The sequence below is a fragment of the Callorhinus ursinus genome, unplaced genomic scaffold (assembly GCF_003265705.2).
Source record: "Callorhinus ursinus isolate GAN/ISIS: 27379988/994484 unplaced genomic scaffold, GSC_fseal_2.0 scaffold29, whole genome shotgun sequence".
Lineage (NCBI taxonomy): Eukaryota > Metazoa > Chordata > Mammalia > Carnivora > Otariidae > Callorhinus > Callorhinus ursinus.
In genome coordinates this window covers 7,374,426-7,401,098 of record NW_027397091.1, presented here as the reverse complement: position 1 = coordinate 7,401,098, position 26,673 = coordinate 7,374,426, and the positions used below count along the sequence as shown (strand labels likewise).

Sequence of the window (26,673 nt, the reverse complement as noted above, 5' to 3'; positions counted from 1 at the left end):
GCTCAGGTCATGATTCCGGGGTCCTGGGATCAAGTCCTGCATCAGGCTCCTTACTCAGTGAGGAGTCTACTTCTCCTTCTGTCTGCCGCTCTCCCTGCCTGTGCTCTCTCAATCTGACAAATAAATAAATAAAATCTTAAAAAAAAAAAAAAGAAATGCAGCATCTCAGACCCCACCCCAGACCACATGAGTCATAATATCTGGGGGTGGGGCCCAACAATCTGTTTTAACAAGCCCTCTAGGGGATTCTGATGCACATTGAAGTTAGGGGAATAGTGAATATCATGACTGACAATAGATTCTAATGGTTAAGAATGGTTTAAGGAGTGAGGTTGCAATGTTTCAAATCCTGACTCCACTGCTTACTTGCAGTGTGATCTCAGGCAAGATGTTTAGCCTCTCTGAGCCTTATTTTCCTCATCACAGAAATGACTGCTATTGTAAAAATTAAATAAGTTAATACAGGCAAAACAGGAGAAAGCCTGAAACATAGGGCTCAATAAATGGTATCACTAGATACTTAAATATAGAAAAGAACAAAGCCAGTGTTATACCACATATATAATATAATAATTATTTAAAATTACTGCCTCTGAACCATGAGATCATGGTTGAACATTTTTTTCTTTTTCTTATACTTCTCTTCACATATTTTTTCTTCAATTGCCATGAATTGCTTTCATAAGCAGAAGAAACACCATAAAAATGATTTGTGTTGAAGGAGGGCAAATGTTAACCAAAGTATATGAGGTGTTGGGTTTGACTAGAGAATATTTCATGGGTTGTCATGGATCTTCCCTGTACGAATGCCCTTATCTGTACAGCCAAGCATACTTTTTAATAGCTTCTGAAATTACATGTGTGAGTTTGGTCATTCCCATGCAATCAATCAGGAAAAACATCTTCTTAGGCCTCATTACCCATAGGCATGGGCTCAAGATAGATTAGATTGAGGTGTCTTCCATCCCTCCTTGTATGCATGCACCCATTAGGTGAACAAATCAGGCTAGCCTAGTGGATCATGAGATATACCATAATGTGATAAGTCATCTCAGCTAAGGCCACTCTAGACCAACCAGTTCCCAGCTGACCCACCCACTGACCACAGAGTGAGCTCAATCAAGACTAAAAACAGTGGCCCAACTGAACTCAGCCCAAATTGCTGACTTGTAGAATCATGAGCTAAATAAATGAATGCTGTTTGAAGCTACTACATTTGGGGATTATTTGTCACCCAGTGAAAGCTAACTGATATACTGGGTATACCTCAAGAGTTTGCTATAGTGTCATCATCCTGTTCTGCCTTCCATACTCAGCAGTCAAACTTCTTTCCACTCTTTTATGTTAGGAATTTTACAGACAGTTGAACTATCAGTATGAGTAAGTAGCAGGCAGCAAGTAGAGCAGAAATAAAGCATGCTTGGAAGGCAAGTCAGTAATGGAAGGTGCTGTCTTCACGTCTTTAATAAAAGAAAATAGGCCAAGAGGAAAAAAAAAGAAGACTGACTTAATATAAATTTTTCATATGGCATATCAGGAACAACCGGTAATTCTATTCTTAGCCTTTTCCTCTATTGAAGCTGAAATTTATTTTCAGGGTAATGTCTATCTTGGTCTGAAAAGGAATACTGAAGTTGTGGGCCAGGACAGGAAGAATGTAGTTGGTAAAATAAAATGCTGTCATCCCATTTCAGCGCAGGAGAGCTAAAAAAAGCCAAGGCAGGGCTGGACCCAGATGTCACCACCAGTCTGCCCAAGTGATTTTGGTGGCACATCTTTACTGAACTGCTGATGGCCGTCAATTAATGAATCATCAGGTGCAGCAATCTGGGCAGAATTAAGGTGTTCTCTGCAGCTTTAGGGAGAAAGAAAGGCCTTGCCTTAGCTGTTGAGATATTGCCTATTCTTTTCTAGCTTTTGGGTCACACAGATTTTAATTAGATGAATTAATCCATCTTGAGTACCTAGAAGCACCATAGTTGACACACAGTTGACTCAGTGTGTGCCAGGCAGTGTCTAATCCTGTGAGCTAATCCTTACAACAACCCTATTATCATCACCCCTATTTTACACATAAAGAAGCAGGAACAGACAGATTAAGTAGCTTCCCCCTTCATCCGAGGCCAGAGTGCCCACCACTAACCAGATCGTGAACAGATGCCAGCACATTGTGGGGGGCATGGCAGATGTTTGATAAATTATGTGTCTGACTTACCATAGAAGCCCTAACAGGGATGCTGTGCCTGGGGGGCTGGTGAGCACTCCTAGAGAATAAATATTAGTGGTGAGTATTGATTTATTCTCCTCTTGTATCTCTATCTTTCCACTTAAAGGACCACTCTTAGCACATCTATTCTTTCTGGATTTCAAAGGGACCATGAAATTCTTTACAGTTTAAAAGGTGGCAATTTAGTAGACTTGTCTGGAAAGTGACTTAGCAAGCAAGCAGTTTTCACTTGGGTTCTGTGTGTAGACGATGACAGAAGTACCCCCTACATACACCCATCACAGTCAAGGTAGCTTGCTTCTATTCTTTCTTCTCTGTAAGATGTTTTGGCCAAACATCAACATTTCCTGGGCTCAGCATCTTTCAGTCTTTATTGATAAGAAGAATCATGCAAATGCAATTGCCTCTCCCTCTCAATAAATAGGTCAGCCCCTTTTATCTCTTTCCTACTTCTTATACTCCCAGCCCACATACCCATACAGATGTGCACAGAACATGCATGCCCATCATTCTTTGCTTTGCTCCAAACCAGAAAAATTCAATGTGAGACTGTTCTTTCAAATCAAATGGCTCGGAATCAGTTCAGAATCGATACGTCCACAGCAAAACCACCGGAATTCTGAGTTTTCCCAGCAGGCTTCGGAAAGAAGTGGAATCAACATATTCAAGCATAAAATGAATTCCAATGAGCGCCACTAAATAACACCAATGCTTGAGAACGCTCTTTACCTGGGCTGAAGGACATGCTACTTTGAAATCTGATGTCAGTAAAGGTACGTTTAAACTTTCAATCATGATGTGATTGATGTACTTTTATTCCTTGCCAATTTTGGAAGCAGAAAGTCAATTTTATATGGGGACAAGATGGGACGAAGGAAGGGACATAGCTTGTGATTTACATGTGCTCCTGAGGTTTCAAATATAGATACAGTTTCAAATACAGAAAAAATAATCAAGTCACAGCACCTTGTCATGAGTTTAATTATAAATCCATTTAAAAACACATACTGAGGGGCACTTGGGTGGCTCCATCAGTTAAGTGTCTGTCTGACTTTTGACGCTTCGGCTCAGGTCATGATCTCAGGGTCTTGAGATCAAGCCCCACATGGGGCTCTGTGCTCAGCAGGGAGTCTGCTTGAGATTCTCTCTCTCCCTCTCCCTCTACCTCTTTGCTCCCCCCACCGCCCCCACGCCCTGAGCTTGCAAGTGCACGTTTTTTCTCTTTCTCTCTAAAAAAAAAAGACCAAAACACTAATGTGTGGAATTTTTAGTGTGTGTGTGTGTGAGAAAGATAGATAAGATGGCATTCCTGTCACCATTTCAGGTGCAAGAGTATGGACCTGGGGATATACCCAGGGTGAGGACCTAAATGTGATACTTTGAAATCCAGAGAAACAGTATTCTTTTAGACTCACAGATTCAAATGAATACTTGTTTTCCCAAAACACATTTGATAGCTAATCTAAGTTCTCACAATCAGGAATTTCCTTTGCATTGCTAAACTCCTGACATAAAAATGAAGGAGGGTGGGCTGATTTCCTTAAGTGTAGAGGACAAGGCATGAGGATGTGTTTTAAATGGTCCAGATTGTTTTATGCCAACCATCGTTTCCAGTTACTGAAAGAAGTGTCCTACACACTCTGATCTCCCTGAAATCAAAGACATGCTGAATTTCCCCAAGTGCACATTAAAGAATTAAGAAAACAAGAGAGGTGAGAGAGAGACTTCTCAGGGAAAGGATGCCTAACGTCAGCTGGCTTTTGAGGGGAACTAGAATGTTCCTTAATCTTTCGAAACACCTCCATTCTCCTTCCCCTGCCCCACCCCACACTTGCCTGGTATATCCTGACTGAAGATTTCACAGATATTTTCCCTGACTGGGCTCCCTTCCCTAACCCAGCCAAGATCCCCTTTTAAACAGTATCACAACACTCAACACTACTTATTTGTAGCATCTGGCATAGTGTTGTGGTTACCAACACGGACTTGAGAGTGAGACTGCCTCAGCTCAAATCCTGGCTCTACTACTCACTGGCTGTGTGCCTCAGTTAGCCAAGCTCCTTCACCTCACTGGACCTCAGTTTCCTTATCAATAAAATGGGGATAATAATAGTTGTTCCCTCCTAGGCTTTTTATGAAGACTAAGTGAGGGAGTATTTATGAAAATGATTAGAACAGTCCCTGGCATATGGTAAATGCTAAAGAAGTGTTCATTTAAGAGGTAAACATTCTGGAATGTGTTGTTTAATATGTCCCTCTCAAATGTAAGTTCCAACTTACTCTTTCATATCATTGAGGTGCACTAGATATCTGATACACAGAGCTGGAGTAGGAAAGGCATTACTAGTATTATTACTACTGTCGATAGTTAACATTTATGTAATGCTTGCTCTATGTCCGGCACTACAGTCAAAACTATATGCATTATCTAATTCATCTTTGCAATAACTCTTAGAAATAGATACTCTATTGACACCTGTTTTTCAGATAAGGAAACTGAGGCTCAGCAGGGACTAATCACCTGCCCAAGGTAACACAGCCAGGAAGTACTGGTTCATTCGTAGGGGACTGGAGGAGTATGCCAAGTCCTGGATCACTTGAGAAAGTTTGCACAGTAATGACTGGGAACCAAGCCAAGAGATCAGGACAGTAACATGGCCATGAAAATGTGCCCTTCAGACTTTTGCCTGCAGGTAGGGTTTGATTACCACCTTCCTCCACACACACACACACAAACACAAACACAAACACACACACACACACACACCTTGATATTGGTCTAGACTTAGTGACAGGTTTCCAAAGATTAGGATAAAAGAAGGGAAAAATAGTAACTTCACAGTGGAGTCACCTGGCAAACGCTATCCTGGGCAAGTAGTGAAGTCTAACATCACCAGTGATTTCCTATGGATTTGCTAGACACCCTGATGTGAGGTGATGTGTAGGGCACTTCACTTCTGCCATATTCTTTCCCAAAACCCACAACCCCAGTCTAATCATGAGAAGAACAGACAAACCCAGACTGGATGACTTTCTGTGGGTACCTGGCCAATGCTCCTCAAGACTATCAAGGTCATGAAGAACAAAGAAAGATGGAGAAACTATCACAGAAAGGAGATGGGGAGACACAACAACTAAATGCAATGTGGTACCTGGATTGGACCCCAGGATAGAAAAGCTGGTGGAATCCACCTAAAATCTAGAGTTTGATTAATAGTCATGAACTAATGTCAATTTCTAGTTATGATAAAGGTACCATAATAGCATAAGGTGTTAAGAGTGGGAGAAATTGGATGAAGAGTATGCATTCTTCAGGGGAGAGCTATGCTATCTTCATAACTTTCCTGCAAATCTAAAATTATTCCAAAATAAAAAGTTTATTTAAAACTGCCCCCAGAAATTGTGATTTGATTGATTTAGGATATGGTCTGGGCTTTGGAATTTTTATAAGATCCCAAGCAATTCTGATGTGCAGACAAGTTTTGGAAACCACTGGTCTACATTCTTAAGAGCTACACAATTGAGCGGTAAAGCCAGTTTTTAAGTAAAGTCACAAGGGGCAGCCATGTTAAGGTGGTCCTTCTCCTGAGCTACTGACTCCTTCCTGGGATCACAGTGCAGTGGTTCTTCCTAGAACTATACTCCTTGTGAACAGGCCACATCTACTCTCATATTTACTCTCAGAAACTAATTTAGATCTCTCTGGCAGGAGACTCTAAGGTACTGGGTAGGTGGGCTTACTCCTAATCTTCTTTTATGTTAGCTAAATGGATATTCAGATGTAACCTTTGTAGAACCAAACGAAAATGGAGTTACTTATGTCAAGGACAAAATGGAGATGGTTAACACAGGTGCATTAAGGAAATGTAACCTAACCTTATAGGAATTTACAGTTCTTTTCAGAAATCAGCAGAGGACCCAGCCAATCCCCCAAACTCCAAGTCTGTTTATACCATCTCTGTACTCATTGTTCCCCTCAGTTCCCCTGATTCAGGTAAACTAGACCTCTAGGCAACCAATCAGCTGTAAAAGCCAAATAACTTCTGTATTTATTCCATAAAAATCCCTTAGTCTGTGGGGAACTTGGAACTCACTGTTCCCACAGCCTTGGGTCTCCTGGCTTGCAGGTCAAAAGCCTTGCAATACGCTCATCTCTCTGCTTTGTTTTATTCCGTAGGCAGCTTGGTTTCTGACACTTTCCAGCATGCACTGAATTTATTCCTGAGAAGCTGGGTGAATGGAACACCAGGAAATCAATTCCTATTTTAAGTGCATAGTGGGAGCTGATTGTTTAAAGGTTTTTTTGAAGAGAACCGGTGGGCAATGAGAGCTTCCTCCTATAACAGGCCTCTCATGTTAGCTCATTTCATTTATCTTGAAAATTTGGGGTCTAATGTTTTCTTCATAGCCTGGGCATCGCCCCTCCCCGCCTTCCGCCCTCCACCGGGTAAAGTCATGGCTGTTATCATGGCTGGTGGAAGTGCCCTACCCAGATCCTTGTTACTCCTTTCTCGCAGGGGCACCAGATCCCCAGACATGCAAACAACACCAGCCTGGCTCCTGCCTCAGGGCTTTGCACCAACCTTCTGAAATGTGCTCTCCACCGTGATGGGTCCCTCCTCATCTGGAGCTTAACTGCCATCTCCTCGGAGGGGCCTTCTCTGCCTCTCTTGTTACCCGCTCACCAGATTTTAACCTCCTGCTTACCATGTGATGCTCAGTAAATATGTGGCGGATGACGGAGGAAGAAGGGAGAATTGACAGGTGCTGATGAGGATCCACAGGGTTCAACCCACCAGATGCTCTCTGAGGCTCAGGAGGCATTGCCAGGCTGCCTGTAGATCACTGAACAAAGAGGCCACCCTTGCCGTGATTGCATCCCCTCTGCCAGCCTGCCCCTTGAGGTCTGTCCCAGTCCCCATCTATCCCTCCATTGCTCTTTCTGGCTCAAAGCAGCCCAGCTTTGGAAGGGTTCAGAATGCCAAGGACCCCACAGCCACATTGACCTCCCATGAATGGGGTGGGCAGCCCCAGACCTCTTGTTTGGCTCTGTGGAAGCTAAGCAAGGCTGCAGACATCCCTATTACCCTCCAGCAGCTGCTTCCCAGAGGCATTTCCATAGCTCATGCCAGGGGACCCCCCTCCCCCCGCCCCCCGCAAGCCTGCCGTGATTGCTGGCTCCACAGAGTGATCCGAGCCATTGGCATCACTCTCCAGGACGCTGATGGCAAACACTAAAAGTCAAATCCTCTAGAGCCCCCCTGCCTGCTTTTCCAGGGCTCTGTGAGCCTCGCCTCTTCTGGAACGATGATTGTGGATTGAGGCAATCAAGGTCAGGAAAATGCACGTGGGCCCCAACTCAGGCCAGCAGGCAGGTCTGCAAACATCAAAATTACCCAGTTCAGAACGAAGCCTGGCCGCTGAGAAACGGTCATTTGGGAGGCCTCTGACTGTGTGATGTGCCTCCAGGTGCTCTCTGGAGTAGGAGCATGCGGCTGGCTGAAGGGGGGAGAGCGGGGCTTTCCCCGGTGGAGGGCCAGAATTCTAAGATGGCTGTCACGATTCCCACTCTTGGTACACGGGCTCTGTGTGGAGTCTCCTCCCACGGAGTGTGGGTGGCTTCTGTGAATATGACAGGCTGCCACCCTGTAATTAGGCTAGGTCACATGGAGAAGGTAAAGGGATCCTGCATGTGTAATTAAGGTCCCCAATCAGTTGACTTTGAGATCATTGAAAGGGAGATTATCTGGGCCTAGGCCTGGCCTGATCAGGTGAAAGCCCTTCCAAGAAGGACCTCGTCCCTCCTGACGAAATCCTGCGGCTGGCCTTGAAGAGGTAAACTGCAGTGTGGTGAGAGGGCCTGTGGGGGCCACGTGGTGAGGACCTGAGAAGGGTCCTGACAGCCAGCCAGGAAACCAGGCCCTCGGTCCTACCAGGCAAGGAATTGAATTGCGCCGCCAACAACCTGAATGCGCTTGGAAGTGGACCTCAGGCTCCAGATGAGAATGCAGCTCCAGGAGCTTGTGAGGCTCTGAGAAGGGAGTCTCGCCACACCGTGCCCACAATCATGGCCCATGGAAACTGTGAGATAATAAATGTGTGCTGCTTGAAGCCTCTGGGTTTGCTGTCATATTATTACACAGCAAAAGTAAGAAATGCATCTGTGTTCCAGAAAGGCCTCTGTGCATTCCTGTGCATTCCCCCTGAAATCAGAGGGCTTCTACCCCCTTCTGTCTCCCTCCGCTCCACCACTTAGGGAAGCCTCGTGGGTATTGTGGTGTAGGGTGGGGGCTGTAGGTAACAGGTGTTAATTTAACAAAGTCACGACAGTATCTTTACTTGTGAGTGAGGGTTTTGGGTTGGAGGCGTCCCAACATTTCTTCCAGCTCAGCCTTCCCTGATTCTATGATGTAACCCACACACGGGGATGCAGAGTTGGCACATGTTGTGTGGTTCCAAAGCGCCTAGAGAGTTGCGGTCCAAGATGGGGTTCAAAACTAGCCTAAATGCCAAAGGCTCCTACTCTTCCTTCTCTGCTAAAACACTCTGGATTTTAAAATGGTCGTTTAAAAATGGTCTATTTGGGGGCACCTGGGTGGCTCAGTCAGCTAAGTGTCTAACTCTTGATTTTGGCTCAGGTCATGATCTCAGGGTGGTGAGATCGAGCCCCACGTCAGGCTGTATTCTGAGTCTGGAGCCTGCTTGGGATTCTCTCTCTCTCTCTCCCTTTGTCTACCCCCCCACCTGCTCACGCTCTCCCTCTCAAAAAGAAAAAAAAAGGAAAAAAGAAGATACTAGGAAGGGAAAAATGAAGGGGGGGATCAGAGAGGGACATGAACCATGAGAGACTATGGACTCTGAGAAACAAACTGAGGGCTCTAGAGGGGAGGGGAGTGGGGGGATGGGTTAGCCTGGTGATGGGTATTAAAGAGGGCACGTTCTGCATGGAGCACTGGGTGTTATACGCAAACAATGAATCATGGAACACTACATCAAAAACTAATGATGTAATGTATGGTGATTAACATAACAATAAAATTAAATAAAGAAAAAATCAAAATGGGCTATTTGGATCCATGGTATAAAATTCTCACTCACTGATCTACAACAAGCCATTTTTCCATCACAGATCTCAGCCCCATTCTTTTACTTCTTGCAGTTCCAAATTTATCTTCTGGTTTGTTCTGGGAGAGGATGAGAGAATGGGCTGCTCACCAGTACTGGTTCCAGGGCACCAGAGGTAGTATTGGCACTGATGCGCTAGGATATTGTCTTTCAAAATAATAGTGTGTGTTTCTCGAAGTCAGACCTAGTATCTCTAAAATGGTGCCATGCAGCATCGTTTTGCACCCCACCTGCCTCCCTTCATGTTCCTTTGCCACCTGGAGGCTGAAGCTCTGTGTTTCCTGCGGAGTGTCCTCCCAGAGACTGCAAGAGCTGTGCCTTCCTCCCACTCCCCTGCTGGCAGGCTGGAATAATTATTCCCTCTCCTGGTCCTCACCTTGTGCCATTTTATTTTTAAAATATTAACAACAGTAAATTGGGACTTGCATTTTGGTCCGATGCTCAAAAACAAACCATTTGCTGCCCGTTTGCTTGGGACCCACGGGTGAAAAGTGAAATCATCCCTGAAGTCACGAGATGTCACAAAGAGATGGTTCCCTGATTCTTTTAGCAGGACACCAGAAGCAGCAGGACCTGCCAAAGTGCCTGACAGAACCGGCTAAAGGAGCAGAGATGATGGGTGGGTGTGAGTCGGAGGGTGTTTAAGGACCTGGAGAGTCAAAGATGGAATGAGGTTGGAGATGTTACAGTGCCCAGGGTCAGGGGGGCCTGGAGGTTGGGACGGACAGCCCACTGCCCTGAGAGAGGGTATGGAACACCAAAGGGGCAGGAGGTAATTCCCTGGAGCCAGCCTGAGAAGAGATAAAAGAACAGGGCCAACAAAGAAGGGAGAGGGGAAAGATTTTGGAAAATGGTGGCACAGGGGCTGGGGATGGTTGAGCCTTCTCTCAAATGAGGAGAACAGTGTCCTGACCTAATTGGGTGGTAGTTACAGTGGATGGAGCTGAGACCTGAAGGTGGACCAGGATGGGGATCTCAGCTCTGCCATTTTCAGGCTGAGGGACTTGAGGTAATTTATTAACCTCCCTGAACCTCACTTTCTTCATCTGTAAAATGAAACTAATAATACCTCCTTGCAGGTTGTCATGGGAAGCAAATGAGGTGATGTGCGCAAAACCTTAGCTTACTGCCTAGCACACAGGCGCTGCATAAATGGTATACAGTAGGAGCCGGATGAATACGTGTTGAATAAACACAGGACTAAACCATCAATGCGCCAAAGCTTGAGACAGGTGTTGTGGTGCTTGGGGTGTCTGGAGGTGACCGTTTGCACAGTTGTAGCAGCTATTCTTAATGCTCTACTGTGTTTCCTTGGCACCCACCTTTCCTGTACATTCTGAGGGCTACTCAAGCTATGACTCACTGCCGTGGGCATTTCTCCAGTTTTGGAAGTAGGCTTGGCTTCCCACAGGGCCGGAGGCAAGTTTATACCCCTGGGAACAGCCCTTAGCCAATGAAGGATGGGAGTTGCTTCACAAATACTCCAGATTCCTTGCCTATCAGAGGAAGCATTCTGGGACTGAGCCCCAGCAGGTGGTAACCTGCTCATAATGCCCCCTGCATTGGCTGCCTCCTCATTCTCTTGCTTCCCTGCTCACCTACCAGTGTTCCCTAGGATTACCTCTCAAATACAATATGTGTACTCACAGCCCTCCTCAGGGTCTGCTTCTGGGAGGACCCAACCTAAGATAGCACTCTGATGAAAGAATTTAGAAACCTTTAAATTTTGTGTGTGTGGTGGGAGAGCTCAGCAAAGACGCTGGTGCAGGTTCTGAAAGAGTGAACAGTTCTTCTGCTCGGGGTCTGATCCTCAGGAGTCTGCCACCTGATATCTGAAGTGAGCTGAGGAAATGTACAGCAGGACTCAGAATGCTCTTTGAAGTGCCGGACTAGACAGCTGGGTGAGTCAGACATCCCCTGCTCATCTACAGAATAACTAAGACGAAGGCTCCAGTGGGGCCTGCTGGGAGGCACCAGCGCAGGTGCCTAGCTGGTTTTCCATGACGCTGCAGCACAGTTGAAAAGCCTTCAGGGTTTTTTCCACTGCCTCCTCCCTTGGGTTCCCATTTCCAAAGTGCTCATTGGGCAGAGGACTGGCTAAGAATTGTTTCTACCGTTATGGGGAGCTCTTACAATTAGAGCAGAAAGAAGAGTTTGCTTAAACAGCGGAGAGCTTCTGGAAGGAAAGAAAAAAAAATTCAAATAAACTGTCCTCACCAAGGCCAGCCCAGGCAAAATTTCAGATGAAGAAATGTCATCATAAAACAATAAGAAGGTGTTTTTTTTTTCAATTTGAATCCAGAAAGGCTTACTCATCCTTAATGTTCAGAGGAGAAAATTTTCTTTTTACCTACCCTCTCCTGAATTTACCAGACATCTGGGTCTGTGGTTGTTTAGTTAACTTGCAGAGATGCAGCAAGATGTTCCAGGTGCCTTCTTGACTCAAGGATATCTAAAACTTAAACCCAGGTGGGGCACCTGGGTGGCTCAGTTGGTTAGGCGACTGCCTTCGGCTCAGGTCATGATCCTGGAGTCCCAGGATCGAATCCCACATCGGGCTTCCTGCTCGGCGGGGAGTCTGCTTCTCCCTCTGACCCTCTTCCCTTTCGTGCTTTCTATCTCTTTCTCTCTCTCTCTCTCAAATAAATAAATAAAAATCTTTAAAAATAAATAAATAAAAATAAAACTTAAACCCAGGGGCTCTAAGTTTGGCAGGGTAATAATAAGCCATGTCTAAGTTCCCTGGTTTATGGAATTTAGTGGGAGTTCTGTAGCCCCAGGATGGACAGACAGAGCCTGGTGCCCAGCCTGTGGCAGATGGAAGGGCTTTCTCTGACTAATGCTCCCAAGTTTGGTGGGGGCTATGGTAGATAATTTTGCAAAAGTGGTTGGAATAATTCCCTTCTCAGTATCCATAATTTTGGGTGACCCCCTCCCGTACTGACTCTGTGCTTGGCCATGAGACTACTTTGGCCAATGGGACAACAGCAAATGTGGCCTAAACAGACTTGAAAAGCACTTCCACATTTGTGCTCACCTTTTCTTGCTGTTTTTGGATGATGAGAGATATGTGGTCTAGTCATCCATCACCCTAGCCCACAGTCAGTACCGGCCACCATTCACGGAAGTGAGGATGTTACAGACCAACAAGACCCCAGCCAATCTACCAGCTGAATGAAGAACTACCTAGTTAACCCAGAGGCCCAAGAACAATAAGGAATTGCTGTTGTAAGTTTTGGGATAATCTGTTACACAACAAAAAATAACTGCTTTGGGGAACCCCAAGTATTGCTTGTGCCCACAGGACATGTCAATCTACCCCTCCTTCCTCTCCACTGGCTTACTCCCACCCCAACACTGGGAGCTCTGCAAGGGCCCCAAACCCTGATGCAACACCAGTAGAAATCTCAGATGTCTTCCATTATCACCTCATGGTTGTTACAGATATCTCAAAATATATCTCATAAAATATAAAATATATATAAATATAAAAAATATATACATAAAATATAAAAAATTATATTCTCATCACAACTTGAAATTGTGGTTGTTGTTAGACTCTCCACCAAATATTGCCATTTCTTGCTGTACTTTTTAAAAGATCATGTATTACTATATCACAAATTATAAAAATATTTTGATAAATGTATTTCAATAGAATTTGTTTCCTATGAAATCTTATGTATTCTATTTTATACATTAAAAAAATGTCACTCTGCAAAGGGATTCATAGGTGTCACCAGACTGCCAGCAGGGTCAGTGGGAAAAACAAAAAGCTAATTCTATTCAGATTTTTAAAAAGTAAAAATTGGTTGGTCTATTTAGTGCAACTTATTTGCCCCATCTTTTCTCTCAAAATATTGATATAACTTATGAAGACATCTTGAGGGAAGAATTGTGGCAAAATAACCCAAGAAACTTCTACTTGTATTTGATTCTGGCAGTTCACAGAACCACCATGAATGCTATAACCTTGGTAGGTGGCAGAAGAAACTCAAATGTCTATTTGGGCCGGGAAGATAAGAGAACCAGGTGGATTGAACCAGGTATACAAAGACATGTAGTGTTAGGCTCTATGGCAAATTGGAGGGGACATATGCTGCCTTAAGGCATTCATATTTAAGATATCTGCAAATCCAGCACTGGCCAAATAAAGTAAGTTTGTGGATCATATTAAGCCTGGGGGCCACCAGTTTGCCATCCATGAATTAGGAGCAGAACTGGACATCTGGCCAACCTTCATCCTCGAGTTGGCTCTCCCTTTGATTAATGTGACTGCCTTTTTCAGGGCAGTGAAATTTTAGGCCCCAGTTTTTAGATCTGAAAAATGTTTTTTGTTTTTTTTTCTTTTACCATCTTTCTTGCCAGAGCTGCCATGAAGTCATAGTGGGGGAATTAGGTCATAGCGGGGGGTGGGGGGGTGGGGGGAACAATTTGGAAAAATGAAACAAGTGTCATTAAACACTTCCAGGACGAATTAATATACCCTGTTTGGTAAGTGACTAATAAAAATTATGTCTGTGTATATAGGACACATAATATGGCTTATTATGTCTGCCAAGAAAGTGGTTCTTTCCCCAGTCGAATCATGTGGTTCCAGCCTATAAGTCATACTTTTGCATAACACTTCATATTCACAGCCGATTGGTGTAAGCTGGGCATCTGGCCCAAGCTGTACCAATCAGAGCCTTTCCCTGAGATTTTTGAACACCAAGTACAGACAACAAATGGCTGTGCCTTTTCCATACCAGATGTGTAGGAAGGACAAATTGGGTGCCATGTTTCTGGTATGTGGAAGGAGGAACTGGCTTTTTCACAAGAGAAAGTGGAATCAGTGTACAGAAGGAATCAGGGACAGGAGGGAAAGCATGAGCCTTCATAGTATTTGAACATCTCCTCTGCCCTTCCCATGGTTTGGCTATTCAACATTTACTTGAATTCTCTGAGCGAATTAATCTCCATTTTTGCCTAAACCACTTATATTTGGGTTTTTGTCATGTGCAAAACCAAAAAGACATAAGCCATATAGCCAACCTTTTCAGGAAGCTCTGCCTGGCAGCTGAGAATCATAAGAATGTTCCTACCTTGCTTTTACAGATGCTGGGTCACCACCCAAGGCAAAAACCTCTGAGGGTAACAACAGACTGAGAGATTTCCAGCCTGGAGTGTGGACCTGTACTGGACAGAAAATGTGAAAGAGGTGGAGGCAGAAGTGGCAAGGCAGTGGAAGCAGCACTCAACTGTGAGCCAAGAGCCCAGCTGCAATGCTCACCCTGTGAGTAAGTCATTTATCTCTGGGCCTGGCCATTTGTCATTTTTTTTAAAAGTACCATTTATGAAGTCTGCCCCAGCAACCCAAATGCGTGATTCTACAGGACAGAAGGGCAGAAAAGAAGGGCAATGTGAGCCACCAGGACCCTTTGTTTCCCCAAGGGCAGTTGGTACTGGGATCCAGAGCAGAAAATAAGAAATTGCAGGGATGTGTGAAAAGGGGCCAGGTCCCCTCCTTGTACCCATGACAGTTTATGGAGGGGCCCAAAAGAGGAGCAATGGGAATGGCTGTATCGTTTGCACAGTGGGTACATTTTCCTCTCTGGTATCCTTCAGGCTGGCACAGCAGAAAGAAGAAAGGGGCTGTCCTTCCATCTGGTGAGATTTTACATTTTGATAAGTTTTGGGGGAAAGATTCTAGGAGCCAGAGATTGAGCCATTGTTGCAGGGGGAGAAAAGTATAAAAAGGAGCCCTGTGTTCCCCACCTAAGACCCCTGTCCTCATGCTGTGGACACTCATCTTCCTCATCCTTCAAATTCATTCTTATGAGTAACTGCATCTTTATTACTAAGTGAGAGGGTGAGTAGAGACTTCTATCCAGTGGCCCAGGATAGTTCTTCTCTCTCTAAGTTCCTGGTCACCGCTTTTGTGAGGAAGAGAACAGTGGAAACACCTCACCCTCATCAGACCCAGTTTAAGATGAATGTGAACACTTGAAGGAGCTACTAAGATCTCTAGGACATTGGTTCTCAAACTTGAGCCTGCCTCAGAATCACCTGGAGGTGATGAAAACACAGACTCCACCCCTCCCCACTGCACTGGAGTATCAGATTCTGTAGGTGTGGGGTGGGGCCTAAGAAGAGCATTTCTAACAAACTCTCAGGTGATGCTGATGCTGCTGGTCCAAAGCCCCTCATCTAAGAACCAATGTCCTAAAAGTAATGGGTCATTGATTGTGGAGGGTTAGTAGTGTTGCACTTAGGATCTTAAGTTCAAACTCAAGTTTTCTCTCTTATTAGCTGTGTGGAAGAAGGAGGAACTATTTTCTGATGTTCAAAGACTCATCAGTTCCTACCTTGTTCCTTAAAATGGGAACCTCCACTCTTCAGGAAGACCAATACTGGGAAGATAGCTTCTACCATCCCCTCCAACCCTTTTTTTATTTGCCCCAGCTTAAGTACTCTGTGAGATAGGAAATAGGCAGTGAGCAATCATAGCTCATCATCACTCCCAACCCCCTCTCCCCCAACTTTTTTTTTTCTCTCAGATCTGCCTGCTCCAAGCTGCAAACGTGCTGAGAAAGATTCTGTGCTTTGGGATGGATGGGTGGAGGAGGGAGGCAGGACCTCAGTTTTCCAGGTGTTCTGTCTGATTACACACATCTCTGCAGTCCTTTCTCCCTTGGTGGGTCCCAATGTAGACTTGGAGCAGAACTAATCTGATTCTGGCTAATGGTCCTAACCATTTTTTCTCCAGTCAGGCCTGATATTTTCATCACTAGCCCCAGTTTATGTATCCACTGGTTCATGGAGAAGGGAGGGGCAGCACTTAGCACCTTGAAAGGACCTTGATTAAACAGTATCTTCTCTATGTATAGAAAATAACACCCACCACTTAGAAGGTTGCTGTACAAATTAAGTATAATACTAGCTACAGTAGGGAGCGCCTGAGTGTCTCAGTCAGTTAACTGTAAGACTCTTGATTTCGGCTCAGGTCATGATCTCAGGGTCCCGGAATCGAGCCCCTTGTGGGGCTCCATGCTCAGCACGGAGTCTGCTTGAGATTCTCTCTCTCCTTCTGGCCCTCCCCCCACTTGCATACATGCTCTCTCTCTCTCTCTAAAATAAATAAATAAAATCTAAAAAAAATACTAGCTACAGTAGACCATCATATAATAACTAGTACATAGTAGGTGCTCAAAAGGCAATGTGGGTTTCAAAAAATTTCCCCAAAGAGCTCTCTTATCCTCCAGGCCTAGATTCACAGGACTTCTCCTAAAAGCAGAACCTGAGGTCATGGCCACAGGCAGGGTTTTTTCGGAGGCCTGTTCCAACTTTGGAGATAAATCATTATGTGAATGCGACTTAGGAGCATCCATTTTGCAGCTCCTTTAACTTGCTTATGCAGGTTTTATTGGTTTATGAATAAAACTAAAGGTTTTGATGATGAGGTGAGACATGCAGGAATCTTGTACCCAAGGCTGGCTGCAAGAAAGCATCTGTGTTTGCACCTCTCTGCCTGCACACCTTTGTGTGCACATACAAAACACACATGCACACACACAATATTTAGTAAGGAATCCAACCCTCCCTGACAAAAAAACCTAACACAAAGCTGAATACAAAATGAAGCCAACAGATGTAGCTTCAATAATGATTCACTAAATAGCTTACAGCAAATTTCTTTTTCTCAAGCTACAGAATAGCAGAAAATTTTGCATACCATCTTTTTAACTCCTTAAGGGCCTTAAGTCCCCAGGCACCAAGCAAGAGGGGACCAGTGTTTAAACCGTAACTGAGCCTTTTGGGTCTCCAAATGCTATCCGGAGACTCACGAGGCCACTCTGTAAGCAGAGATGTTATTCAAAGGCATTTTTAAAAATCCTCCCCCAAACAGAAAAAAACAAAGACTGTTGACACATTTTCCCATTTTATCATGCATGCTGCACAAGCTAAAAAATAATGTGATACCAAGACCTGTGTCTTTAAGCAAACTCAACATTATAAAGAGGAAAAGAAGCATATGGCCTTCACATAACCTGCAATAAAGAACACTGGAAATCTGGGATGGCAAATGACAGCTACCAGGACGTGGCAACAACAATTTCTTCCTCGCTCCCAGAGTGGTGGAGGGAATAGCACTTCACAAGCATTAGCTCCTTTAAGTCTCAAGACAACCACGTGATGTATGCAAGGCAGCTATTGCTTGCTTTTTATAGACGTGAAAACTGAGGCTCAGTTCAGGTTACATAAGTTGGTCAGGGTCATATAATTGCAGTGGCAGAAATGGGCCAAGTACACAGCCATTTCTCTCAATCCAGTGCTCAATGAGCTTGTCTAGATACTTCCGTTTCTCCTGGTTCCTCATACCACCATATCTCACCTAACTTTTTAGCCCAGAGGACTGAGTTCTTTGGATTTTGCTGACCCATGTTCTACACGTCAGGAGCATGCTTTCTGTTAGAAGATCGCCATGGACTGTAGGCAACTGATGGGAAAACTCATAGGATGGTGGGAAAAAACACAGACTTTGCAGTCAGAGATGAGAATTTTAAGCTCTTTTAAGGTTGCCATAGAGATTCAATGAGATAATGTATGCCAAGGGTCTAGTGTACCATACCACAGTCATTCCATAAGTTAGTTACTTTTTTCTTATGGTCATCAAGTGGTATCCTTGTTCTCAGATGGAGAAAGTAGGGTGCAGGGTAACTGACCCATGGTTTTAGACTTGTTTCATGAGAAGGGCTGGGGAAAAACAAATGCAAATTCAGTGCTTAGTTGTAGTTGCGGTAACAGCTTTTCTTTTTTTCTTTAAAGATAAATGGGACTGATTTACTATGTCATGCCTCAGTTTATTTTTCTCTCCTAGGCAAGAGAACACTGGATGTTTTGAAGGGAAAAGTTAGAAGCTGACGTATTTGAGGACATTTTCTGGGAAGCCAACTCAACCATGCCACCATTCTAACAGAGAAGCAGCAAATATGTGACCCAGAAAATGAGAGTTAGCTGAAGCCACCAATCTATCCCCCAGTGACTATGATATGTGTGGAGAGCAGCATCAAAAATATCTTTTTCATCTTAGTGAAAAGTAAAGAATTTTAGCTGTGTATTTTATATATGTCAAATAGCTTGGCTCTGTATGTAAATTGACTTAAATCACTCATAGGAAATGGCTTTTCATCTCTGAATATAAACCTGCTTTTGGCAACACTTTCCTTGAGAATCACCTGAGTCTTCATTAGCATTTTAACCCCTGACTCATAGGTAATAAAAAAGCAGATCAGAAAAAGAAATTATTTGCCAAAGTTTGGCAGCTAGTTTGGGTGAACATAAGTGCTTCCTTGGCACAAAACTTCATTTCAACAGTTAGGGTGAATCTGCATTCCTGAGTTGTTCTGATCATAACATTTGGTCAATAAAGGGAGGAATTACTTACAGTAGTAGAATTCTTTTTTCTGCAAAGGGGTGGCTGGTATTCCCATTCACTCATTCATTTCCTGTATACCTGGTGTGTGACAGGCACTGTTACCAAGGATTCAAAGATGGTTAACATATTGCCCTTGCTCTCAAAAACTTTTAAGTCTGTTAAGGAAGTAAAATGCATATGTAATTACAAAGCAATGTGAGAAATTATATAAGGTAGATGGGAGTATTGCTCATTGGTAGGAAAAGGTAAATTTCTAAAGGCAAGAGTTGGGAGACTAATACGTACTTCTACTTGATCCTGAATCTTTGAACCTTGTTTCATGACAGGGAGTTCTCAGAGGAAGGAAGTGGATTGGCTTGGGAAGTACTGTCATCAAAAAGATGCTGCTTTCGCTCAGTCACCCTATTCTTGCATTGTTCCATGACCTTTATAGTCGGGGCTAGGTTTTCTGGCCTAGGAGGTACCATGTTCCTCAAAGCTTGACCTGTTTTCCCCATGAGTGGTGGGAACGATCTATATAGGGAGAGGTCCCAATACACTGGGATACATGTACTTAAAGGAAATGTTAGTGATATCCTAGTTGATTGCCATGTCCATAGAGGCAAATTTACAGAAGGGCATATCTTAGACATTTACTGAATTCCTTGATGGCTGAGTGTGTTCTTAATATATAGTCCATCTATGATGCAGCAAACTCTCTATGGATACTGACCACTCAGTAGAAAACTTCAATCAATTGTACATTTTGAATAGAGAGAGCCAAGTTCTTTTCTAAGTTGGGTTAGTATCTTAGATTCAAAAAGGGATCCTATGTGAAATATGTCTTCTAAAATAATACCTCAAAAGGGGATGCCCAGAAAAATGCACTGAAGGCAGAAACATGCATGCTTTATTTACTGCTCTATCTTCAGTAATCAGTACAGTGTTTTCTTGGTAGATGACAGATGCTCAATAAATATTTGTTGAATTAATTAATTAATGAAGAGTGCCATAATGACAGCTGATTTAAGTTTGAGGAATACAGGGAGAGTCATCTTGGAAGTGGAAAAAGTGGGTATTTTCACCAATTTCTCTGGCCTAAATCAGGAATGCTAGTGATTGATTTCTAGTGTTACAGTGAGGTTTACAATAGGATTTCCCATTAAAATAAAAAATTCACTCGACAGAACTATTTGCATAGTCTTCCTAGCAGACTCACAGGCATGCATTTACCTCCATTTTCTGTTTATCGATGGAGAAGTCACAGTGTGAGTTACTTAGAGCTATCAGACCAATCTTGGACTAACTGCAGAGAAATTCAAGAAATACACGGCTTTGCAATTTGTCAGTTATTATTTTTTTGAAACTGTACAAAAGATGAAGATGAAGAAAGGAAATCAGCAATTTGGTTTGAGATTCCCCATAGCAAAGGGATTCTATCCAACTTGCAGAATTCTCAGAACTATGCAGAAGGATTTGTCTGAAATAGGAGCAGGGCCAGAGTGCAGGGCGACTCTGGCCTCAGGAGGGCACCTCCGAGACTTTCATTTTCTTGAAGTGCCATCAGTAAAGAATAGAAGCCACTCCCTCAAACCTGCAGGCATGAACAGTCATCTCCCAAGTTCAAAACCTGTGACTGGTGGGATTTGGATATAGGAGGCAATGGGGAAGTGATAAGACCAGATGGGCATTTTGTAGAACCTACCATTTTAGAAGGAGTAGAACCTTGCTCTTCAAGTATAAGATGGACCATTTTGGAGGATGGATGAGATGACTCAGCAGAAATTGCAAACAGTCTCAACTTAAGACACAAGAGAATTAGCCATCTCTGGGCACTAGGAACCAAATCAGGTCAACAGCAACAACAAAAACCCCAAAACAGAAGAAAAGATTAGTGAGTTGTTTTCGTTCCCCCTTCACATGAAACAGAATTTGGCTTCCTTTACTAGTTAAGAGGATCACGTATATTTTTCCGTGACCACCAAAAGCAATCCACAAAGCTACTGCAGCTGTCATGGAGCATCAGTCCAGTGCTGACATTGTCATTCACTTTGAATTTCTCTAGAGTGATTGTTGGGAGCATTTAAAAGGAAACACGAACCCTTCAAAGGATTGTCCCCCATCTCTTTTAGGGGATACAGATTTGTTCTTATCATCCGTTAATCACTGCTGAGGCTAACCTCTGAGAGTCAGCAGTAAGAAAATCAGTGAAACGCTGCTCAAATGCTACAGTAGAACTGGGATTGTAACAACAAGGAGAACATGGCTTTTCTGGAACATGGGACTTTAATTCACATGGGAGTCTGCTGGCCTCTGAACTGTAAATCTCAGAGGCTTCCCCTTCTCCTTGTCCCTTGACCTTAAAGCTTTTTTGAAATGCTATTTTCCCTCCCCACCTCTAGCCCATCCACCAAACTTGATTAGTTTTTGAGCTAGCTAGTAATATCACGTGATTCAGATCATATGGAATTGTTATGTTTTAAGTACTTAAGGGCTCACAGAGTCTATGAAAGTGTTTCCTTTTTTCCAAGTGGCAGAGGAAGAGAGGAGAAATGAAGAAATAGTAGCTAATAAATTGCTTTAAGTCAGACAGAGGAGATCATCAAAAGAGGGCCTAGAAAGGGATAAAAAAAAAAAAACAACAACCACCAGTTAATTAGTTGGGAAAAGAATTATAAAAAGTTTAGGCAGGTTGTAGGAAATAGTCTGTGCCAGAGAGCAATAAAATCTGATTGAGAAGGATGAAAGATCCCCAAAACAGTGATGGCTCAGATCCGGGCTTTGAGGAAAAAGCCAGGGTTTCTTAAGTCTGACCATAAAGACTTCAGAAAGGTGATGTCAAAGAAATTACTGGGAGAGGGGGAAAGAGAAAGAGAGAGAGGAAGGGAGAGATGGAAGAGCGGGGGAGGCTGTGGATATAAATTAATCTTATAGTCTTATAATGGGGGAGGGAGTCAGGTCAGGTACTAAGTCAATATTAAGGCAGTGCAAGCTGAGATCAACAGGTCACTGGACCCAGACCTATTACCCAGAGTTTTCAGCACCGATTTCATTAACTTCTGAATGGTAAAGATACTGGAAAATATTAGTCCAGTTCTGTCATTCTACCGATGAACAAACTGAGTTCAATGGTGGCTGAGTGACTTATGTAAAGATAGTGTGATTCCCAAACAGGAAATTACAAGCAGATGCTTCAGGGCTAGAACCAGATCTCCCTGCTCCTGATCGGCCTCCTTGCCATCACACCCTGCAGCCCAACTGAGGGGGAAAAGATATTGGAAAGAAATCATGTACAATCTGTGTGCCTGATTTGGCCAATATGAAAAATGTGGATGATGCAAGAGGTCGCCTAACAGATAGTTAATAGCTTAGTCTCTGGACTCAGAGTGATCGAATTTAAATCCTGGCTCTGCTCTGTGATCTTAAGCAGGTTTCTTAGCCTTTCTTTGCCTCAGTTTGCTTATCTGTAAAACAGAAATAGTAATAGTACCCTGATTACAGGGTTGTTATGAAGATTCAGTGAACTAGTACAGGTAAAACTTTTTAGAAATAGTGGCTCACTATTCTCCCCCATAGGCCTATTCTGATTAATCCTGGCTCTGGGTATCTCCATTCTTCTACATGAGATCTATGGCTTACTAAATGTTATCTAATATCATATATGAACTCATCCTATAACTGTGGTTTGCATTATTCATTTAGAAATCAGAAACTGGTTATACTTTTATATTGGGTAAAATGCTTTGAAATCCTTGTGAAGAAAATTATGTAGAAATGAGTAGCTATTATCATTACAGCAGTGATAGTAATTCTGACACTGCAGCTAGAGTTCTCTGAAAATTTCCCTGAAATCTCTTTCCCCTTTTACAACTAATTGTTTTTCAAAACTCTTTCTCCACTCACCATGTCCCGCTTCATGTCGATGCTATGCAGTGTCTCCTCCCTCCCCCTTGATACTTACAAGGCCCTCTGCATTCAGATTAATAACCACCAGTTTGACCTCCTCTGAAATGTCACTATTTCCAAATTTCCCCTGGGGAATCGTCTTGGAAATCAACATGTTATCCTAAGGATGTCTCACCTGCCAGTGTTTTGGTGAAGAACAGATGAGGATAGTCCCTTGACACTTCCGCGTGAGAATTGAAATAGCAACAAGATCTATGCCTGCAACTGCCACTTATTCCTCCACATGGAGCCACTGACTATTTCAGTTCAGCAGTTCTGACAGCATTTGGAATTTTGAAGCTCTGCTGAGAAAGTAATAACCACAAGATTAAAAATGAAATAGGTATAGTTCAGACACTGAGGTAGTCCTGAAGTGAGGGGACTCAGCAGAGTCAGCTAGGCTGGTAGGGAAAGAAATATGTTCTGTCCACCTCACCTCAGTTTTCCAAAATTTTACTATAGTTTTTTTTTTCTTCTAGTTTTAGCTACTTGGAGCTGGTTGTTATGTGTCATGCTGCCTAAACAGGCACGGAAAAACTGGCCCCTATTTTCATCCAGCTAGCCAGTGTATGTGACAATGCCGAATACTCCAAGGTGCAAGAGAGTGTTCTACATGTTTATCATGCAAGTGTACCTTCTGGGTACCTCTCATTCCTGGCTTCTTGACCTGCTTTGCAATCTTTCTGGTAGGTGCTCATCTTGAATCATTTGTTCTAGTCAATAACGAAAATTTGAAACTTTTACTTAACTTCTGGGCAGGACTCATAAGTCCATGTGTATCCTGAGAAGGAACCTTAAAGGATGCCTAAATGAGGACTGTTTTTTTTTTCTTCTAATTAATCATCCTTTATACCAATTTACTCCCCTCTATTTCTGGAGGAAAATGTAATCCATTCTGGGAATAGCAGTTCTCAGATGTTAAAAAGGACCTGGTTACTTTATTATATCAGCTTCTTCTCTGAAATCAACTGTAGAAAATAAAGCACTAAATCATCAACTTAGTATTCAAGGCCTTCCATAGAAGGCTTCAAGTCTCCGTTCTGGTATATTCCCCAACATAAGCCTCTGACTACACAAATGGATGGATATTTGCTATCCATAACTTGGGCTTGCCTTACTTATAGTTCTGCCTATGCTGTAACTTTTACTCAGTAGATCTCCCCCACTTCTCCAACCTCCAAAAACCAGCTGATGTACTGCCTCCTTGCTCAGATCATTCTAGTCCAATGCAATATTGTCCTCCTTAGAATTTACCTTCCTTATTTCTGGTCACATTCACTGGGCAAATTATTATATATTTCCTTCATGATTCTTCTTCACCTGTTTTATTGTATTTCACTCTGGCATTATTTATTAATTTTTGTTGTTTATTGTTTTTACTAAGATTAGTATGTGCTAAACTTACTGAGGTCATATAAGCATGAGACTTTATATCCTCCATGGGGTTCGTTTATGTATCTGGTGCTCACTGATTGGTCAATATCTTCCTATCATGTTGGTCCTTGCTGACAAGGGATGACACTGCAGAAATGTATCTACGCTGAGGTTGACAACACCAATTTTTTTTACCTTTATAGAATTGAAAAGCATTTCCATAATGTGAGAAAAATAGTTTATTCATAGTACATCATATAAAAAGCAGATTTATCTATTTTTATCTTTCATGTCTCCCCTCTCAATCTCTTTCTCAAGTTATCTCACATTTCTACTAATCATCAAAACCTACATGTTCTGCTGAAAGCTGTCTGCTATGGGAAGAAGTGCACTGGCAGAAATATCAGTCTTCTGGTTGATAAACATCACTCTGGGGTTAAGAGTTTAGGAATGTCTTTAGACTAGCTAATTAAGGGGCAGTTTATTGTGTTTGCGCACGTGTGGTTGTGCATGTTTAACAAAGTAGGAATAAAATTGTAAATTCTTGGGAGATTTTACCATGGAGAGGTTAAGAAGATTATGAAGTGTTTCATATTCTGAATGCCAAGGTGATAATGCAGAAAATGCCAATGAACAAACAAGCAGGTACCATCAGAGGGTCTGCATGAATGTTTCCTGGCACATCCTGATGTCCATCTGCTCCGGCCTCTTCTTGCCGTATTGCCCTGGATGTTTAAAATTTAAAATAGAAAATCTCTTCTTTTTTTTTTCCCCTGAAGCTTATCAATAATAAATGTTAAACTCATGCTTCAATTATGTTTTTCTTTAATTTCTCAGTAAGCTGTTCTAGAATTAGCTCCATAATTGTGCACATCGTCACTTCTTTCCAGATCTTTGCCTTTTGCCAGTTTCACTGCAGTCTTCTACCTCCACCACCCCCACCCCAGTCTTTCACTAGCAAACAAACCCAGCAGTAATTACTAATGTCCAAGCACGCAATTCCGGCAGCGTTAGGCTTTTTCATTTGACGCAACTAGGCAGAGCTGTCTGGACATGCAGCATGAAGTCAAAGCATTTTTAATGACTCCTACCCATCTTTTCTCCCCTCCTCCCATCACTAAAACACAGTTGTTTATTTTGTTTGCGGATTGCAGACTTATAAAATTTTTCCATGCAGTTACGTACCCCTGAATATTAATTTTACATCCATATACGGTAACAGGTCAATATACACTCAAATGGAAACACATGGTTATCCATGAAATTGAAAAACATTAGGAAATAAATAGCTGGGAATGAAAGTACCTCCTCTATATGGACAGGGCATTTTAACAGCTGTAGTACAGAAATGATTGGAGTTATGACTTACAAAAATAATCCAAGATCTTATTGGGAGGCTTTTCAAAGGATCATGACAGTGTTTCTTTTAATGCGTTGCATAGATTCCTACATATGATGCTGTTACTCTTATTTAACAACTATTCAAATAGTACTGTTTTGCTCCTCGTCATTTTATGCCAATTTTAGTTATATCAAACAGGAGGAAATAACCCTGTGGTAATTTTTGTTCACTCAGAGGCTCCAAGCCTCAGAGTAGAAAATGGTTAAAGTACTTATCACTGTCTCAGCAAAATCCTGCAGTGCCGTAATAGAAATTGCAGTAGATCTTTAGGTCAGAGTCCGGTTTCAATCTAACACCTGCATTACCCTGAAGGACACAGTTGGATTTTCCTGAGGAAAACCAGTCTTAATGATGTCCAAATCAGAAACTATCAGCCTGAGATAACCAATGTCCATAGGAAACACTTCCACTCACTCTGAAACCATAGCCAAAGAGATTAAATCTATACCCTGTAGGACCTGTAACATTTCTCAGAGATGTATTTTTGTGAGTGTGTGTTTATGTTCATGCCTAATTACAAGAATGGGGGAGAAGGAAGAGGAAGAGGGATTCATTCTTAAAGTTGATTCTGCTTAGTTCAACTACCCCCATATTTTTTTTTATCAGGTAGAAATATATATGGAAATATATTACTCTTGTAAACAGATCACGTTGGTATCTTCATATATACTTCATTCATGCTCACCAAAGGTCTGCAGACAAATATACTCTGTGTTAAAAACAAAACCAAACAAAACCCTTGATATCCGCCTGGAGGATGAATGCAGATTTTTTAATAAAAAGAAGTGTTTATTTTCTACCTAAAAAAGGGGGAAGAGGGTAATATGAACACTTCCACAAGTAGACTTATTTTTTTGAAGCTATGCAGGAGCTGAGGATGGGAGAGGTAATTGCCTGCCAAGGAGTCCTGTGGGCAGGATTTATTTTTTTCTTTTTTAAAATTCTTAACCTACTATGCCTTCTCTATTAGGGAGTCTCTGTGAGACCGGGGTCTCAGACAGGCAATTTGGCCTCCAGCCCTGAATACCCACCTAGGTCTGGCCAGGCATCGCTGCCGGACCGCTGTCCGCGGTGCTGAAAGGTCGCGGGCGCCCATGAGGTCCCTCGGTATTGCTGTCCAGGGTGCTGACTGAGGGCCGCCGCAGTCCCCGAGGCGAGCCCACCCCCGCCAGCCCTACGCAGAGCCCTCCCACACAGCACGAC

At 42.9% G+C, this 26,673-nt stretch overlaps 1 protein-coding gene across 5 annotated transcripts in view; it reads right to left on the bottom strand.

Moving 5' to 3' along the window:
- The window catches only part of SNAP25 (synaptosome associated protein 25), an 82,414-nt gene that overhangs the window by 54,979 nt on the left and 762 nt on the right, over positions 1-26,673 (bottom strand). Inside the window, exon 2 of one of the 5 annotated variants that reach the window (XM_073878390.1) lies at positions 18,780-18,848. The exons of 3 other annotated variants lie outside the window; for them this stretch is intronic. The gene's annotated coding sequence lies outside the window, so the exon portion shown is untranslated. Of the gene's footprint in view, positions 1-18,779; positions 18,849-26,501; positions 26,625-26,673 lie in introns of those variants that run through there. One more of the 5 variants, XM_073878391.1, reaches the window with a different exon arrangement.